Below are 18,752 nucleotides of genomic sequence, written 5' to 3' on the forward strand. Positions count from 1 at the left end.
GGAGGGTAAGGCAGATTATTCTTTTTCCACCACTCCCTATATTAGGCACTTTACAGGTTTATTTAACTGTCAGTTCACCACACAGAGGTAGGCACTATCCCCATTTAAGAGCTGGATAGACTGAGGCTTCAAGAAGTTGTCACCTGCAGAAGATCCCAGAAAGTAGAGACAGAACTACAACTGGAACCCAAGTCTGTCTGCCTCTAAAACTCACCCCTGCCCATGTCGCTATACTCCTCTCTAATTCAAGTGTTTGGAGAAGGAAATGGCAATCCAATCCAGTATTCTTGCCTAGAGAATTCCATGGACAGAATTCCATGGACAGAAAGCGACCACACTTTCACTTTTCACTGTCAACTCAAGTGTAAACAAACAAGGTAATTTTAATTTTTTTAATTAACTAAATAATTTGATTATAAGTAAAATATTCCATAATAATGATCGAACTCTAAAGATGATCTGGACCCAGCTTTGAATTTGAAATCCAAGAAGAGCTGGGAGACAGCCCCAGCGATGCTTATAGTTTTAAGAAATATGATATTTGAGAAAAGGCAAATGAAACAGTTTTTTCTGCCTAGAAAAATAAATCTGGGGGCAGTTTCATTCTGTAGATGAGTGGTTCTCAAACTCTGTTATGTATTTGAATCACATGAGACACTTTTAAACATCCTGATGTCCAGTTCACAGCCCATATCAATTAAATCAGTTTCAGGAGGTGGGAGCCAGGCAGCAGTATTTTTTTAAATTCCTCAGGAATTTTACAGGTTGATTACAATGTACCACCAAGTTTGAGGACCAGTGCCATAGAGTGAGTACCCCTTCCCACTGTGGCTGAGCCTGATAGATCGGTCTCTGTATCTCAGCAGCTGAGAAAGGCAGGCTCACCAGTCTTAAAGAGGCTCCAACAAGTTAAGAAAGATTCTGAGTGCAGTTGTTATGTATTTCCCCTCTGGCAGAGAAGAGAAAAGGGCAGATGCCCAACAGACAGAAGGGTGTCCTGATCCCAGGTCCCTGGAGGACAAAATTTGCCTCCCCTAACTCCCAGCTTCACAGAAAGACCCATGAGCAGACTTAGGGTGCAGCCTGAGATCTGGCACTACAACCATTGCTGCTGCCTAGAGAGCGCGACAAGCCCGGAACTTAGCAAGGTAGCAAGGAAGATGGACCAAGAGTGGGTGGTCTACCCTCAGATATGAAGGGCAGTGCCAAGGCAACCTGGGCACGGGGCCAGGACGGGCGAGCATGCCCAAAGAGGTCTCGGAAAACTAGCAGTGGGTCAGCCCGGCCCAACAGGCACACACACATAAGCCTGAGCCCAGTGCTAAGCAACCCTCTGAGGGTTAAAAAAGCCCGTCATTCTAAAGCTCTTGGCCAGGGCTCCCTGAAACTTTGCAGCCGGGGCCCACTCTCTGACTCCAACAGAGCAGTGGCATCGTCTGGAGAAGACTGATGCTCTACTGCCAGCTTTCACCTGTAGAACCAAAGCTGCACAAACCTAGCTTCCAGACCTAGCTTTTTCCACTGTTCACCTAATCAATTCCCTCACCATAAAGATAGTGACACAGAGGCCCAGAGAGAGGGAGGGACATAGCTAAAAAAACCACAGGTCCCTGTAAACCATTGAGCAGTCCCTGATTACATCTGTAGCCACAAGTAAGACATTCTACCTCTCTATACCTCTATCACATGTTATACAAGGAGGAAAAAACTCTCCAGTTATATCCTCTGGCAGGCTGGCCCTCCTCACTAACCATTCCTGCTCTCCCACCCAAGACAGCCCCAGGGTACTGGGCATCAGCTAAGGCCCCCACCACATGAGCCCCCCAAAGCTCAGAGCAGCAGCATCACCTTTAATAAACATGTTGCACCCACTCCCCAGATGCCCCCTCCCTGCTAGACAGATTTCGATACTAAGGTGATTCTGCTCCTGCCCCTGGCTGCCAGCAGGCTTACCTGTGGCGCCTGCTGCCCTGTGACTAGAGCAACACCTGGGGGAGAAGTCAGAAGAGCGACAGGTGAGCCCACCACAGGTCCCAGAGGATGGTGCTTACCAAGTGCCCAGGAACACCCACCCTGCACGCTGCAGCCAGCTGGGCTACAGGGCCTAAGCCTCGGGGAGCTGGGTACTGGGTGGGGAAAAGGGAGCAGCCTGAGTCCTCTCCTCCTTTCCCTGATGCATCCTCAGCCAGGGCTGCGTTTCTCCAGCTCACCTGAGACGCTTCTGCAAGAAAGGGCTTGGTTGACTCCTCCTGTTCCTGTTTATCTCGAAGGCTCTGCAGTATTTTTCCCAAACTGAACAGCGAGAGGGAGACCTCAGAGAGGAGACTCTCTTCCTAGCTGCATCTCCTTCCTAATCCTCTGGGTGCCTTGGAACAGAAGCTCAGAAGGAAGAAAACGAGATTTTCAACTTTCAGGAACTAGCTCTGTCGCCCTCTGCACAGCTCAGGAGGCCATCACTCCCAGCTTTTTAGGACTCGATCCAAAAATCCTTCAGCCCTCCATGTTCCCCAAAATGACAGTGCTCATGTGTGGCTGGAACCTGCCCCGATCCGGCAGCTCATTTAAATAGAGCTCATCACAACAACAGTGTTGGTGGAGAAGTGAGTAGCTGCAGGGCCCTGGGGACCCCCTGTTTATACGTAGGAAGAATGATGCAATCTGGGTATCAAAATAGCAATCCAGAATAACAGGCTCACGCAGCAGCGGTGCCGGCACAGCCAGAGCTCAAGTTGACACACTCTGTCAGCCCCACACTACTGCAGCGCGCAGATGCCAGGCACACACTCTCACCGCAGCGTTCTAAAAATCAGCAGGAGCCCAAGATAGCCCTCCATGCCCCCGGCGCAGAAGGAGGGTGGGGGTGAGGGGGCTTCGACAGACATTAAGATCTGTCTCCTACACACTCACCTGCTCCTGCCACTTCACCTGAAGTCCTTATCCTGTGACGTCACAGTCAGTTGCCATAGTGACCAAATGTCCGTCACAGCAGAGGATTAGGACTTCAGATGGAGAAGACACACATTTGCAGCGCACAAAGGTCCTGAGAGGTGTCCCTGGCAGCCAACCCTCCCCCTCCCCCCAGGGAGATACAGTCACGCACAAGCTGGGAGAGAAACAGCAGGGAAAAACAGGGTCAAGTTAGAGGAAAGATATGAGGATGGGTCAAGACTACGAGTCTGGGATAACTGCAAAAGCCCAGAGTACAGGAAAAATTTCAAGAGCACAGAGGGAAAGTGACAGGAATGAGCTTGGAAAGACTGGCAGGAGAGTATGCTCCTGAAGAGCCCTGCCTGCTGAGCCAAGGAGCCTTGATCCTAAAAGCAGAGGCCACCCAAAAAGGTTCTGAAGACAGACAGACTGGGCTTTATGACTGCCTTGATGGCCTAGGGCTTCCCTGGTGGCTCTGCCTGCAATGCAGGAGACCCGGGTTCGATTCCTGGGTGGGGAAGATCCCCTGGAGAAGGTAATGGCTACCCACTCCAGTATTGCTGCCTGGAGAATCCCATGGACAGAGGAGCCTGGTGGGCTAGAGTCCATGGGGTTGCAAAGAGTCAGACATGACTGGTGAGTAACACTGATGGACTGGAGATGGGAGAGGGGAGTGGGGAGTAGGGAAGAGGTTTAATGGGAGCCTAAATGAGGACAGAAATGGAAAGAAAGGGACAGAAGAGTTGTTTCGAAGAGAACCAATGGAACAAGACCAAAGTGGGATGCTGAGCAGAGCGGTGGAGTGTGTGGCAGAAACCACGGACGGGCTGCCGTGAACAGAAAAAGGCAGCAGCAGGAGGAAGCAGGACCTGCATTTTACTTTCTCTGGCATCCATAGCCTCTTAAAAAGATCAGGCCTCATTCTGCCTAACTGGACCAATGATTTACAAATGTGGAGGGTTTATTAGAAACCCCCTATCGACCAAACCCAAATCTCCTGGGTGTGGGTACGAGACCAGGAATCTATATTTTTAGCAAGTTTCCAAAATAATTCTTAGGCATCCAGATCAGATAGATAGATATCTGTATCTATATATCTCCCAGGTGGCACTAGTGGTAAAGGACCTGTCTGCCAATGCAGAAGACATAAGGGACGACGAGGGTTCGATCCCTGAGTCGGGAAGATCCCTTGGAGGAGGGCATGGCAACCAACTTCAGTATTCTTACCTGGAGAATCCCACGGACAGAGGAGCTTGGTAGCCTATAGTCCAAAGGGCCACAAAGAGTCCGACTGAAGTGACTTAGCACACACATCCAGACCAGCACTGGTTCAAGGGACCAGAAATCTTGAACCCATTGCCTGAACAACTACAGAAGCCTCCTAACAGGTCTTTCTATATCCAGTCTTGTCTCCTCTAATCATTCTTCTCAGTAAGCCTGAATGATTTTTCAAAAATACAGATTTCATTATATTCCACTGACCCCAAACCTTCAATGTCTCTGTACTGTCTACCGAATAGCCTAAATTGGTTAAGATCCTTTTGTTTGGAAAGGAAATTTGGCCCTAAATTTCCTTTCCAAACAGAGTTCCTACTTCTCTCCTTCAAGTAGTCTTATATATGTGCCAAACTCACTTCTGGTCCTCCTGCTCTCCCCTCCCTGCACCTCATCCTAACACTATCCCTTGCCTGTGATTGATTCCCTTCCATATCTTTTGGCCCTGTCTGGCTCCTATGCAGCTATTTCTATTTGATGTCAGCCACAGGTTCAAATTCACCCAATTTCCCCAACCAGAGCCTAAAACAAGGGTCACAAAACTAATTCATCTGTTTTTGTAAATAAACTTTTATTAGAACACAGTCATGCCCATTTAGTTTGATATTGTCTATGACTGCTTTTGTGTTGCAGTGGCAGAGTTGAGTAGTTGTAACAGAGCCTCTATGACGTGCAAAGCCCCAAATTACTTTCTATCTATACAGAAAAGGTTTGCTTATCCCTGACCTAAAGCAACAGCTACCATGTTTCAGTCTCACCCTTTGGGGTTCAATTCCAATAATGGGGAACCTACTTATTCCAAAGCCAATTGCCGTCCCTGTGTGCTCTAGTCCTGCTGGGTCACATTTCAGCTAGATCTTCAGTTTGGGGGCTTCTGTGTTGGCTCAGATGGTAAAGAATCTGCCTGCAATGCAGGACACTGGGGTTCAATCCCTGGGTCAGGAAGATCCTCTGGAGAAGGGAATGGCTACCCACTCCAGCATTCTTGCCTGGAGAATTCCATGGACAGAGGAGCCTGGTGGGCTACAGACTTCTGGGGCCGCAGATAGTTGGAGATGACTAAGCTAGCACTTTCACTTTGGGAGGATGTAACTTAACAAGGAAAGGGCATTTCAGAAGGGGGGGACACTATAAACAGAGGATAACAGATGACAGAGTGTGAGGCCCTGTGGGGAATGAATGTAAAGCCCATGCAGAGGAATGACAGATGAGGTTTTTTGAATAAAATTAGTGTGGGGTCAGATAGGGAAGAGCCTTAAAGGCCATGGCTAAGCTTCTGTTCTGGACTATAAGCAATTAAGAGCCCTGTAGGTACTAGAAACTCAGGCCCAGGATAGGAGAGTGGTCAGAGTTGAAGCCAGAGGATTTGGGAGCATAACCCAGAAAGGCACTATGTGAACAAAGGTCAGGCAGGGGGATCCAGGGACTGTGAGTCAGAGCTAGGTAGCAGATCTGAGCCAAGAGTCAGAACCTGGGCTTAAGAGCCAGGTAACAGATACAGGTTGGAGATGGATGAGCACATGCTCCTAGGAACTGCCTGACTGTGAAATAAGGTTTTTGTGTCAAGAAAATACCCGTAGCAGAATGCAGAAAGTACAGGTAGGATGAAACTGAGCTCATCTCACAGAGTGGCACCTCGATCTCTTTTCACTCCCTGTCTCAAGAGTCAATCCAGGAACTGATGCACGAACACACTCTATGCAAGGCCACTGTCACAATTTCCAACTGGGCCTGGACTGAGGATGCTGGGGGAACCAAGGGAAGCACCCTACTCTAGGTCTGTGGTTCCTACTGTCCCTCAAGCCCAGACAAGCCCTAGATTGACAAGCAAGAGAGCTACCTGAATTTTTTTTCTTTGCTCTGTAAGTGACCGATTATGTGACAGCAGAATTCTAGAACTTTCTGGAATTCTGATGTCCCATGTACTCAATGAGAGGTTAGAGATACACTCTTATAGGTCTTTCCTGCTCTCCAGCCATCACAGCAGTCAACAATGACTGGTCTCTCTTAAATGAGAGAGTTCCAGCAGACAAGAGGCCCCTCCAAGACCCTGTCCATGAATCTCATCTACCTTGAACTCCCTCTGTAGCTATAGCCTTCCAAGTAGTCCTGGCAGCAGAAATACATCCCCCAAAACACAGCCTGCCTCCCTCCTGTCACCAGGGGAATTGCTCTCCCAATAACGGTACTGTTCTGCGGTACCAGTGCTACTCCCAGAGCCCTAGAGAGCCAATTAATGTGAGGAAAACTGCTCGTGAACTAAAAAAACCACCCTGCTGATAGGGCTCCAGCACTCCAGGTTCTGCACCTGCTGCACATGCAGCTCAGCAGCCTGCCTTCCACCTGGGAAACTTGGGTCACTGTCCACACCAGACCCCACAATGGTTGCACACACTGTTCATCACCTGGAGTGAGCAAGCAGCAGTCATCTCACCTGCCAAGCTTCTGTTGCTGAGACCTCACCCCTCCCCCGACTCCCACCTCCCACTCTCACCCCAGGCCATTAGAGCCCCTCCAGCTCATTAAGATAAGTACCATTTCCCTCTCTGACTCTGAGGTTGTAGCATCTTGCATCAGGTCCCTCTCTTTGCATCTTCCCAAAGCCCCAAGGCCTGCCCATGAAGGGACAGAGATTGCTCCCCCTTTCAGCATTTGCAGTTTTCAAGGGGTATGCTGTTACCTGTCACTAGCTTCAGGGAGCAGGAGGCTGTGGTGGTTATTTGGTGTTCCTAGAGCTCTTCAAGTCCAGTCCCAGAGAATACCCAGGATCACCCAGTCAACTAGTGTCTAGACTAAGCTACAGGGCCCATGACTTCCAGACCAGGGTCTCTGTCCATACCTAGACTGCATCAGCCACACTGATACTGGGAAAAGTAAGATACCAAACAAGGAGAGGCTGGAATCTAGACCTCAGAATCAAGGTCTCACATCTAGAATTTGTCTTTTGTTAGATTTGAAGAGAAAGATTAAGGTTTCTTTTACTTACACTGGGAAGGAAATATCCAGTTAATAGCCTTCCTCTCCTAAAATAACAAATATAATCATAAGTGTGTGTGTGTGCAGGCACACACACATGCTAGTCACTCAGCTGTATCTGAGTCTTTGTGACCCCATGGACTGTAGCCCACCAGCCTACTCTATCCATGGGGATTCTCCAGGCAAGAATCCTGAAGTGGATTGCCATGCCCTCCTGCAGGGGATCTTCCTGACTTAGGGATTGAACCCAGGTCTCCTGCATTGCACATGTATTCTTTACCATCTGAGCCACCAGGGAGTCCCAGAACCACAGGAGCCCTGAAAATTTTGAAGACAGACCCAGCATATAGTAAACAGTTTCAGGCATGGCGGCTTCCTTCAGAGCCTGCTACATTTATTTAAAGTAACACTTGGGGACTCAATGGCCAACTTTCCAGGTAGAATTTGATCTGGGACCATTTTCAAACAGACTTAAAAGCAAACAGTCCCAAGTAGATAGTCTCATTGCCTGAGTAGACCCATTTCCAATATCCAGCCTTCCTGGAACCCGCCACGCCAGCCATCTCACATCACAGCTGAGACAGTGTATGCCCAGCATACTACTGCCTTTGCTTTGGTCCCCGTCACTAGCTTTCAAAGACCTGGTCCAGCTGGTTTCCTCAGGGCCTAAGACCTGATGTAGATCCACTTCCTAGTATGATGGAGTTGCTGGGGAGAATTTCAACTAGGCTATGACTGGATTAATGGAAGATCTGTACCCAATATCTCAGGCTGCAGGATTGGGTCTTTCCTCAGATTCTCCCTTGAGTCTCTCCATTAGCGCAGTGATTCCAGTGAGTGAGGAATCTCCCCCTGAGCAAAGTGCCACAGTGCAGATCACAAGCTCCAAAGGTGGATGAACCTGAGTTTGACTTGACCTGACCTGACACTCAGTAGTTGTTAGACCTTACATAATCACAATTCCCAGGCTTTTCATCTGTAAAATGGGGATAATACCTATGTTAGAGGGTTGCTGTGAAGTTTAGAAAAGATAATACAGGCATAAATACTTCATATAGCCTCTGCCAACCAGAAGACGCTTGACAGATATGATCTGCACTTCACAACTTGAGGAAGAGAAAGGGGCAGTGTCATAACTGGAAAAAGTTTTCCTTTCAGACAAGAGCCATGGGACATTTTTGTGGACCCACTGCTTATCATCTGTTCACTTAAGCCCTCAACCGGTGTCAGGTTCTGTGTTGGATGTGGCATTGCAGAGATGCAAGGCACAGTCCAGATGAATGAGAAGATGCCCACTTCATGCTCTCCCCCTGTGCTGAGCCCCACTACAAACATGCAGGCCTGAGGAGGCTCCACTGAGGGATTAGAGTTGAAAATCAGCTGGAAAGACCCTGAGCTCAGGCACAGTCCTGCTTCCATTCAACATGGCAACTGCTTGGCTGTGCCCAACAACCAGGAGGAATAGATTTATGGAAATGGACTCATCCCCATGCCATGTGGCCCCATGTGTCTGGAGGCATTGAAGCTAAGGGCCTATTTTAATTCTTCAGCCTCTGTCCATCTCCCTTGCTAACCCTCTACCTATTCCCATATGTGACATTTGAAAATCCCAGATTGGCAGAAGTAGGGTAAGCCTTTTAGCAAATCTGTAATCCTACTCTGCTGGATAAAGTGGAGGTGCTAAAAGCTCTTTCCAAAGAATGAGACTCCCAAAGCCTGGCTTCTCAAATTAAGGATCAGAAATCTAAGTTCAGGTATCGGGTATCTCACTGGACTTGCCAGAACTAGGTGACATCTCTGCTTTTCATCAGTCAGCTCATTTGGGTGCCATTCTTTTAATCCCTCAGAAAACATTTACTGAGCAACTGATATCCACCAGTCCTTGTACACTGAGAACCTCCCAGAGTTATTGCCCCTTTGCCTAAACTAAAGAGTCTTTCCTTCACATACCTACAACACTATATTATTATCTGCTCTTCAATAGAATATGAGTTCCTTGAAGGCAAGGGCCTGGTCTTTTCATCTCAGTGCCCTAAATACCATAGGGCCTGGTACATCAAAGTCAGTAACTACCTGTGAAGGAGATAGACATATGAATCAACAAATAGCACACAGCAGAGAATCCTAAAACCTCCAAGAAGCAGAGGAAGCTTATTCCACTCTGACCCACAAATGCAAATATGGAAGGTAACAACAGCCTGGCCAGACCATAGGACATGCTAAATAATGTAAGATATAGCATATTCAAGAAACTGCCTGACTCCAAATCAAGCATATTCACATCTAACAGATTTTTCCACTTCAGTTTCACAAGTTCTAAATAATGGCACTGTTTTTCACATTTCTTGGTCTCTTTACTATATCCGAGGCATATAGTACAGAATGTTTTCTGTGTATGTTCTCACTTACTCTGCATAACATCCCTATAAATTAATTACAATTATTATCTCCATTTTACAGGCAGGAAAACTTACCAAACTATGCAACTACTAAGTGGTAGGCAGATTAGGACTTGGGTCTTCCCAGGTGACTCAATGGTAAAGAATCCGCCTGCCAATGTAGGAGACACAAGAGATGTGGGTTCGAAGATCCTCGGGAGAAAGAAATGACAACCCACTCCAGTATTCTTGCCTGGAAAATTCCATGGACAGAGAAGCCTGTCAGGTTGCAACCCATGGGGTCGCAAAAAGTGGGACACAACAGAGCAACTGAACACACACGCAGATTAGGACTCACACTCAGATGCCCAGATATACTGACACCAAAGCTTATATTTTCATTCTTCCTTGCACTTAGAATAACTTGGCAACAAACACCATGATTCTAATAATTGTCATTAGTATGAATTTAGTTTTCTGATTTTGTTATTGCTGTTCAATTGGTCAGTCATGTCCAACTCTTTGAAACCCCATGGACTGCACGCCAGGCTTCCCTGTCCTTCACCATCTCCTGAAGCTTGCTCAACCTCATGTCCATTGAGTTGGTGATGCCATCTATCTATCTCATCCTCTGTCATCCCTTTCTCCTCCTGTCTTCAATCTTTCCCAGCATCAGGGTTTTTTCTAATGAGTCGGCACTTCTCATCAGGTGGCCAAAGTATTAGCACTTCAGTTTCAGCATCAGTCCTTTCGGTGAATATTCAGGGTTGATTTCCTTTAGGATTGACTGGTTTGATCTCCTTGCTGTCCGAAGGACTCAAGAGTCTTCTTCAACACCACAGTTCAAAAGCATCAATTCTTAGGCGCTCAGCCTTCTTTACAGTCCAGCTCTCACATCCATACATGACTACTAGAAAAACCACAGCTTTGACTATATGGAACTTTGTCAGCAAAGTAATGTCTCTGCTTTTTAATAAGTTGTCTAGGTTTGTCATAGCTTTTCTTCCAAGGAGCAAGCATCTTTTAATTTCACGGCTGCAGTCAACATCTGCAGTGATTTTGAAGCCCAAGAAAATGAAGTCTATCACTTGTTTCCATTGTTTCCCCATCTATTTGCCATGAATTGATGGGGCCAGATGTCATGATCTTAGTTTCTGAACGTTTCTGATTTTAGAGTCAAAGTCTTGAGATATGCATAATTAGTTCATGGTAGAAATCTTAAGTGAGACCAAAGACCTAAACATGAGAGTTAAAACTATAAAACTCTTAGAAGAAAACATAGGAGGGAAGTTTTATGACAATAATTTCCTGGGTATGACACCAAAAGCACAGATGACAAAAGATAGGTTCATGGGACCTTAAAATTTTAAACTTTCACTGTGTTGATAGCACACTATCAACAAAACAAAAAGGCAACCCATGGAAAGGAAGAAAGTATTTGCAAGTCATTTATGTGATAAGGGTCTAGTGTCCAGAATATATAAAGCTGTCATACAACTCAACAAAATACTGATTTAAAAAATGGGCAAAACTTGAAACTAACATTGTAAATCAGCTATGCTCCAATAAGATATTTAAAATTTTTTAAAAACACAAAACTGAAACTCTCTATCATTAAACAATTCTCCACCCCCTCCTCCCTGCACCCTTGGCAATCCCCACTCTATCTCTGTAAATTTAGCTACTTTACGTACCTCATGTAAGCAGAATCATAGAATATTTGTCTTTTTGTGGCTGGCTTATTTAATATAATGTTCTTAAAGATCATTCATGTTGTAGCATGTCAGAATTTCCTTCCTTATTAAGGCTGAATAATATTTCATTTCATGTAGATACCACATGCGTTTATCCATTCATCTGTCCAGGGACACTTAGGTTCCTTCCACATTTTGGTTGTTGCAAAGAATGCTGCTATGAACACGGGCACAAAAATATCTCTTCTAGTTCCTGCTTTTAATTCCAGAAGTGGAATTGCTGGTAATTCTATTTTAAAAACTTTTGAGGAACCACGATACTGTTTCCCATGGAATCTGTACCATTTTATATTCCCACCAACAGTGCACAGGGCTGCAATTTCTCCACATCCTCACAAACACTTGTTATTTTCTGTTCTTCATTTATTTTTTGTTCATTTTAATAGCAGCCATGCTAGCAAATGTAAGGTCGTATCTCATCATGGTTTTGACTTGTATTTCCCTAAATATTAGTGATAGTATCTTATTTGGAGAAATATCTATTCAAGTTCTTTGCCCATTTTTACATTGGTGAGTTGCAAGAGCTCTTTACATATTCTGGATAATAATGCAATAGTGCTGGAACTTATAAGACATATTTAAGATTCTCCATTTTTATAAATTTAACTTACTGTATTTCCAAGAGTTCTTTAAGTAATTTAGAATGTTTATTTGCTAGACAATTATTTCTTAAAAAATTAATTTATGAAAGCAAGTATTAGCTGTAAATATGTTCACATATTAATGAAAGGTCCTTCTAAAGTGACTGTTAAATTTTCTATATTAATAAATAGAATAAGATTTGTAAGTTAAAATTAAAAGCTTAGGGGAGAACTAAGTTTAAGTGGTTAAGTTTAAAAATCACATTAATTTAAAAAATCTAAGTAGACCATATCTTTTCTGTACTCCAAACTCTCAACAGAGAACTAACAGAGGTTAGGTAGCTTGTCCAAGGTTTAAAAATCTCAAAATTCAGATCTCAAAATATCTGCAATGGTCTAATGCCTCAGATAACTTAGACCTGTGCTACAAATCACTTAAAAAATACTGCAGACAATGAAACAAACAAAAATGATGATGTTTTTAAATGCTGTCAACTGGTTTGGCTTTTTCATTGCACAAGTTCATTCAGCAGATACTCAATGCACCAATGCAACATGCCTTGTTCTAGAATAATGAAATGAAGGGACCTGGCTGCTGTCTCCAAGGACTTCACAGTTCTCAATGAGATTGTCTCCTAGGAAACCTGACGTTCAGAAGAAAGGCAAAAGCTCCTCCCTGCAGTAGGAGGGGGGTTCAGCATAGATGGTGAATGGTTCATTAGTCAGTGCAAGTCTGTTCAAAATCTTTTCCTGACTGACCTGAGGGGCCCAGCTATTCTTCCCCTGCTTCAGAAGTTTAGTAGGTCAGGACACATCCTCTCCTTCTGGGGAGGCAGCCAAACCCTGAATCAAACCCTCCAGGTTTCTTAGTCTGCCACCAATTTAAGGAAATCCCAACATGAAAAATCCTAGCCTACAAAACAGATCTATTAAGCAGCAAGAGGATTTGCTTTGTCTCACAGATTCCCCAAAGAGTTGCTTTCAGCAATGAGTATCCCATGGGCTTTTAAATTCTGATTCTTTCTACGCCTGAAATTCAATTCCTATGAAATGGGAAAAGAACTGTTTCAGAGATGGAGGTGAACCTCCGGTGCCTTTGTACTTACCATCTGGGACAGTCTCATTGAACCCCAGCAACCTGCTCTAGCTCCTGGATCAAGCACTGGAAGCAATCCTTACAGAGCAAATGCTAACAGGGTAGAAGCCGGGCACCAACATTGTGCAGGTCCTCTTCCACAATGAGCAGATCAGTGTCGCCTCCATCTGTCTGCTTCTGTTTTCCTGGTCCATTAGTGACTGCCCCATACACTCATGCCTGTATCTGTACCCATACATGCACCCAGAACTGGGGCTTTTCCATTAATATTCTCAAGTGTGAAGTGGTGTATAGAGCAAACAAGCTCTACTCCCTGCAAGTGAAGCACAAAGCAGAGTGATTTACTTCTTTGGGGAAAAGGCTGAAAAGGACACAGAAACCAAGGCCTCAGAAGTCCAGGCTGTGTCCGTCCCTAGAACTGGAGGCTCATGTCCCACAACGGGCACAGTCTGAACTCTCACTTGGGCCCAAAAGACAGTCCCGGATTTCTGCTGGGAAGACAAAGCATGGAGGGGTCTGCTAGGTCGTGTGTGTCCTACAGGGTTGGTTTGCCTTCAAAAATGTCCCAGATATTTCTGTGCTTCTCTTATCAATGGACAAGCTTGATCTAACATTTCATTTTGGAAAAGAGAAGGAAATTTACTAAATGCCAAGTTTATGCCAGGTGCTTTATATGCTTTATCTCCATCCTCCCAATTACCCTTGGAGATAGGGATTGTATTTTAAAAAATTAAATAAAACCATCAGAGACAGGCTGAGGAAACTAAGGTTCAGAGAATTTGGGTAATTGGACACAAAGACAGACGGTAAATAGCAGAGTTCAAATTCAAATCCAGGTCAGTCTGATTTCAGACTCCATTCTCTTAATCAAAATGTTCCTCAAGCTGCGGTCCACACACATGTCCTCATGAGTTCTCTCCAACAACTTTTGTAAACTAGTGTTTCATTCTGATGAGCTTTTTAAAGTATAAATACTCTGGGTCATCTATATATCCACCATGATGGGATTTTAGAGGCAGTGTTAAAAAGTTAGGATCTAGTTAATACCAGTGTTACTTTGTCTCAGGATAATGAGAAGAAAAAGGAGCAGATAATATGTAAATGACAGATTCTTGACACAGGAAGCCCATATGAAATCACAGCACATGATGATGAATGTTCCACAGAAACTGGAATAGAGAAGGTAGTGGGGAAACTCGACCACCATCACTGTGGCACAAGTTTGCTAAACTTAGCCACAACAGGGTGCACCTCACTTAAGCTGAGGTGACAATTTTGCTTAGCAACACATCATGTGCAAATGAAATTAATATTGTTAGTTTGATTGTTTTGGATTTTTTATCATTTATCAACTGTTTTAGGTTTTGTAATTGCATAAAAGCAGAAAGAGTGCACCTAGTTTTATATTTGTACTTATTTATTAAAAAACAGAATTCATTTAATTCAAATTCAGAGCTCTGTAATTATCCAAATTTAAGAGAACTGTCACTTCAATTCACAGTCTTTGGGAGCCAAGCCCATTAAGGACAAAGGAGGAGGCAGGAAAGGCCAGGCTTCTTGGGAGCCCAGCAAGATGCCACTAAATAAAGTAACAGACAGGCTTTTACCTTGAATTCATTCTGAGGCTCTAAGAGCAGTTACTTGCTAGAGCACAGCCACAGTAGCAGCCCTGATGGAGGTGAGGACAACCTCTCTTAAAAGATTTAAATGTGGATAAGTTTACTTCGCCAGACTTTGAGAATATCAAACCTTTTAGTCTTAGAACCACTTTACTTATTTTAAGTGTTGAGGACCCCAAAGAGATTTTACTTATGTGGTTTTATCTACTGCCATTTACCATATTATAAGTTAAAAGTGAGATAATTTTAAAATATTAATTAATTAAAACACAATAAACCTACTACTAGTCAACATGAATAACATACTTTTCAGGAAAAATTACTTTCAAATAATAAATTTAGTGAGAAGAGTGACATTGTTTTTGCCTTTTTGCAAACCTCCTAATGTCTGGCTTAGCAGAAGACTTAATAGAAGCTGGCTTCCCACACCAGCTTCTTCAATCTGTTACATGTTGTTTTGTTTATAGTATATGAAGAAAATCCAGCCTCAAACAGCTATACAGTTGGAAACGATAGGAGTATTTTAATAGCCTTATCAGATAATTGTGGATAATCTTCTTTGATAGTACACCAAAATTTAACAAGTGGTAGTGAGTCAGGAGATAGATGGGCCCCAGGCTGGGCAGATGGAGTTCATCCGCTGTGGACAGATACTCAAAAAGAGCAGGAGGGAGGAGAAGCTAAGCCCTGTCCAAGTAAGACAGAAAAGACCACCTTTTCCTCATTCTTGAAGTCAAGGAGACCTTCTACATACACAGGAAAGCTCTCTGGAGATCAAAAGGGAGGGGATCAATTTATAGGAAGCAATGTCAAGCTACCCCATAGGCCTCTTCACTGGAATTCATCTAGGCTAAGACATGCACGTATACACATCAGAGGACGCTGAGATAAACTAAATATAGACTCAGAATAAGGCAGTGATGATTGGCCAAAGGAAATCTGGAAGAAATGCCTCATAAAAGTGATTTAAATTACCATGAGGGCAAGCTCTCTCTGAGCCCACCCATGTGTCTATCCACACGTACCCTTTTGCCTCCTAATAAATACTTTACTCAGAGAAGGCAATGGCAACCTACTCCAGTACTCTTGCCTGGAAAATCCCACGGATGGAGGAGCCTCGTAGGCTGTAGTCCATGGGGTCGCTAAGAGTCGGACACAACTAAGCAACTTCACTTTTCATTTTTCACTTTCATGCATTGGAGAAGAAAATGGCAACCCACTCCAGTGTTCTTGCCGTCTATGGGGTCGCAGAGTCAGACACGACTGAAGCGACACAGCAGCAGCAGCAACAAACACTTGACTTGCTTCACTACTTTCCATCTCTACATGGAAATTCACTTCTACACAACTGACTGGCTAGAACCTTGTCACCGGCCACTGGTCCCTGGTAGTCTAGTGGTAGGATTCAGTGATCTCACTGCCGTAGCCTGACTTCAATCTCTGGCCAGGAATGGAAATCCTGCTTCAAGCTACTGCAGGCAGAGGCTATCCAAGAGCAGTAGTTTCTTCAAGGTTAGTGGAATCTGATACTCCATCAGTGAACTTTTCTTATCCTGTTACATTACCATCCACTGGTCTACGTTAACACTTTGAACCACTCTTTAACCCAGGCACAATTTTTATAACACCAAGCATTAACTTGGAAAATACTGATTCAATGATTTATGCAAGTATTCCAAATACTGACATATTTCATTACAGAAAAAAAGTCACTCTTTAATATCACCTCTAACTGCATCAGAAAATTCTGTACATGTTATGAAGTTGTCAAATTCATGGAGGCAGCTATAACTTTACCCGAATTCTAATTTTTGCTTGCAAGCCCAAATTTTATCATTGGCAACAAATACAGTGTTTTCTTTCTTGAAGTGATAGGCTCACTTCATTTTTAAAGAAAATATCTGCCAAATTCCCAAGCCTGAATAATCACAGTTTGTCTGTCAGTTGTTCAAATAAAACTAGTATTCTACAAAATAATAATAAAGCTAGTGCAGCATGCAAGTCAAACAGGGATACAACTACAGTTCCTCACTTTGATAAATAGAAGAGGTGCTTTATGCATACTTCTTATTTCTTCACACAGAATATTAAAGAAACTTGTATTCAAGGATTGAACTTTAATAAACACGGACATTCTTCAGTGAAACTGGCTCTTCTCTTTTTATCTTCTTTTCTTTTACAAGCAAATGCCTGGCTGTGAAGAATACACATACCAGCAGTTTTATACACCATCTTTGACTTTGGCTTTGGCACCATCAGTGCAAATGTCAACCCAGTAAAAAGGCCAAATAACATCTTAGTGTTACTATGAAAATTGTTTCGACTTTGTGGAACACCTGAAAGGGTCTCAGGGACCCCTCCATGGGCCTTTAGACTACACTTTGAGAACAGTTGCAATAGACTCTGAATAACCATTCTGGGTATCTGAGGAAGTGGCATGACTTTCCAAACCAGTGTGCACAACTCAGGGTAAGAATATAAAGTATTTGATTTCTGTCTTAGAAGAGCAATTGAATTAACTCTACAAGGGTAAAGGTTAAATTAAAGGCACAGCAATGAGTCTCTGGTTTCCCAGGTGGCACAATAGTAAAGAATCCACCTGCCAACGCGAGAGACACAGTAGATGTGGGTTCTATCCCTGGATCAGGAAGATCCCCTGAAATACAAAATGGTATTCATGCTTCCAGTATTCTTGCCTGGAAAATTCCATGGAGAGAGGAGCCTGGCAGGCTACAGTTTATGGGGCTGCAAAGAGTCAGACATGACTGAGCATGCACATGCAATGAGTCTCTGATTTGAAGATAAGCGAGGGAAGGCCAAATGATCCCTTTTCTATCCCCTTCTTCCTTTTCACCTTTATTTAGCTCTTCTCTCTCCTTCCTATATCCCCTGACCTGGGAAAATTAAGGGGCTTGCTTGGCAGAACGAACTTAAGCCAGGGGTAACCAATTCAAATGCCTCCAGGGGTTAGTTATATAAAGAGTAAAGAGCCTCACCTAAAAGAATGTGGGTCCAGTGTTGCCAAGTCTTAGTTTTTTCAAAACGCCAGAAATCCAAATTTTTAAAAATAATTTTAAATGTTGGCAACCAACTAAATTAAAAAAAAAAAAAAAAAACCCATAAGGAAACAGCATGAGTCAAACAAAGTATACCAGCGATCAGCTTATGACCTCCACTTTAAGTCATGAAGCGAACTCAACTAAATTAAAGTGAAGGACTGGAAAGAGAGATGGGAAACCTCACGTATGTCACCTTGCTTACAAACTATCTCCCTTAAGATGCCACACCAGCGGTGAGAGAAGGGAGAGATTAACTGGGTTTCTGTAACCTGGCCAAGGAATAACAGAGCAAGTCCCTCTGTACCATATTGAGAGTTAGAATTTCAAAGATTGTTTGCATGGGTAGTACAGAACAGATTATCATCAAAATAGTATACATTTTAGGCGGAAAAATGGGAGGGAGAAACACCAAGTAAAGACAGTACCTACTCTATGCTAGACTGCTTTGAATGTGACACATTATTTGTGTACTTGTTCACTGCCTGTTTTAGATACAATCCTAGGGCAGGACTTTGTCTTTTGTGTTCACCATGGTACCTTCCCCTCACTGCCTGGCACCTATACACAGTGTCTGAATACACAGCATGTGCTCAATAAATATTTCTAAAATGAATGAATGAATCACAGTATTTTTTCATTATACAGACAAGTAAACTAAGACTGAAAGAGAAAATGCTACTTGTTCAAAATCATTCAGCTAGTGAAAACAGGGGTAGGAAATGAACCAAAACTTTTGTGTTCTTTCCATGAATATTATCATCCAAAATAAAACTCAAGAGCAATTGAATTCGTTGTGCTATTGGATGAACTGCCCTCAAAGATCCTGGCATTCTTCCCTTTACATTTTGCTATTCTAAGTTTAATGGCAGCAGGGTTTTCCATCCTAGCTTCCAACAAAACTGTTAGGAATGCATTTGCCACATAGAACAATGAGATTAAAAAAAAAAAAAATCTATCCAACACAGAAAGGAAGGACTCTTAGTCCTCGAATTATATTTATTTTTACTTTGTAATGAAGAAAACCTTGTGTGGTCCTATGAATTTTCCCATAAATGCCATATTATGGGTATATCAAAAACTACTGAT

General features: G+C 43.6%; 1 protein-coding gene across 1 annotated transcript in view; it reads right to left on the reverse strand.

Annotated features, from left to right (window-relative positions):
• TRIM66 (tripartite motif containing 66) overlaps window positions 1-2,705 on the reverse strand; it is a 42,181-nt gene extending 39,476 nt beyond the window's left edge. Inside the window, exon 1 of the mRNA XM_018059503.1 lies at window positions 2,211-2,705. The gene's annotated coding sequence lies outside the window, so the exon portion shown is untranslated. The remainder of the gene's footprint in view (window positions 1-2,210) is intronic.

Source organism: Capra hircus, chromosome 15, assembly GCF_001704415.2.
Source record: "Capra hircus breed San Clemente chromosome 15, ASM170441v1, whole genome shotgun sequence".
Lineage (NCBI taxonomy): Eukaryota > Metazoa > Chordata > Mammalia > Artiodactyla > Bovidae > Capra > Capra hircus.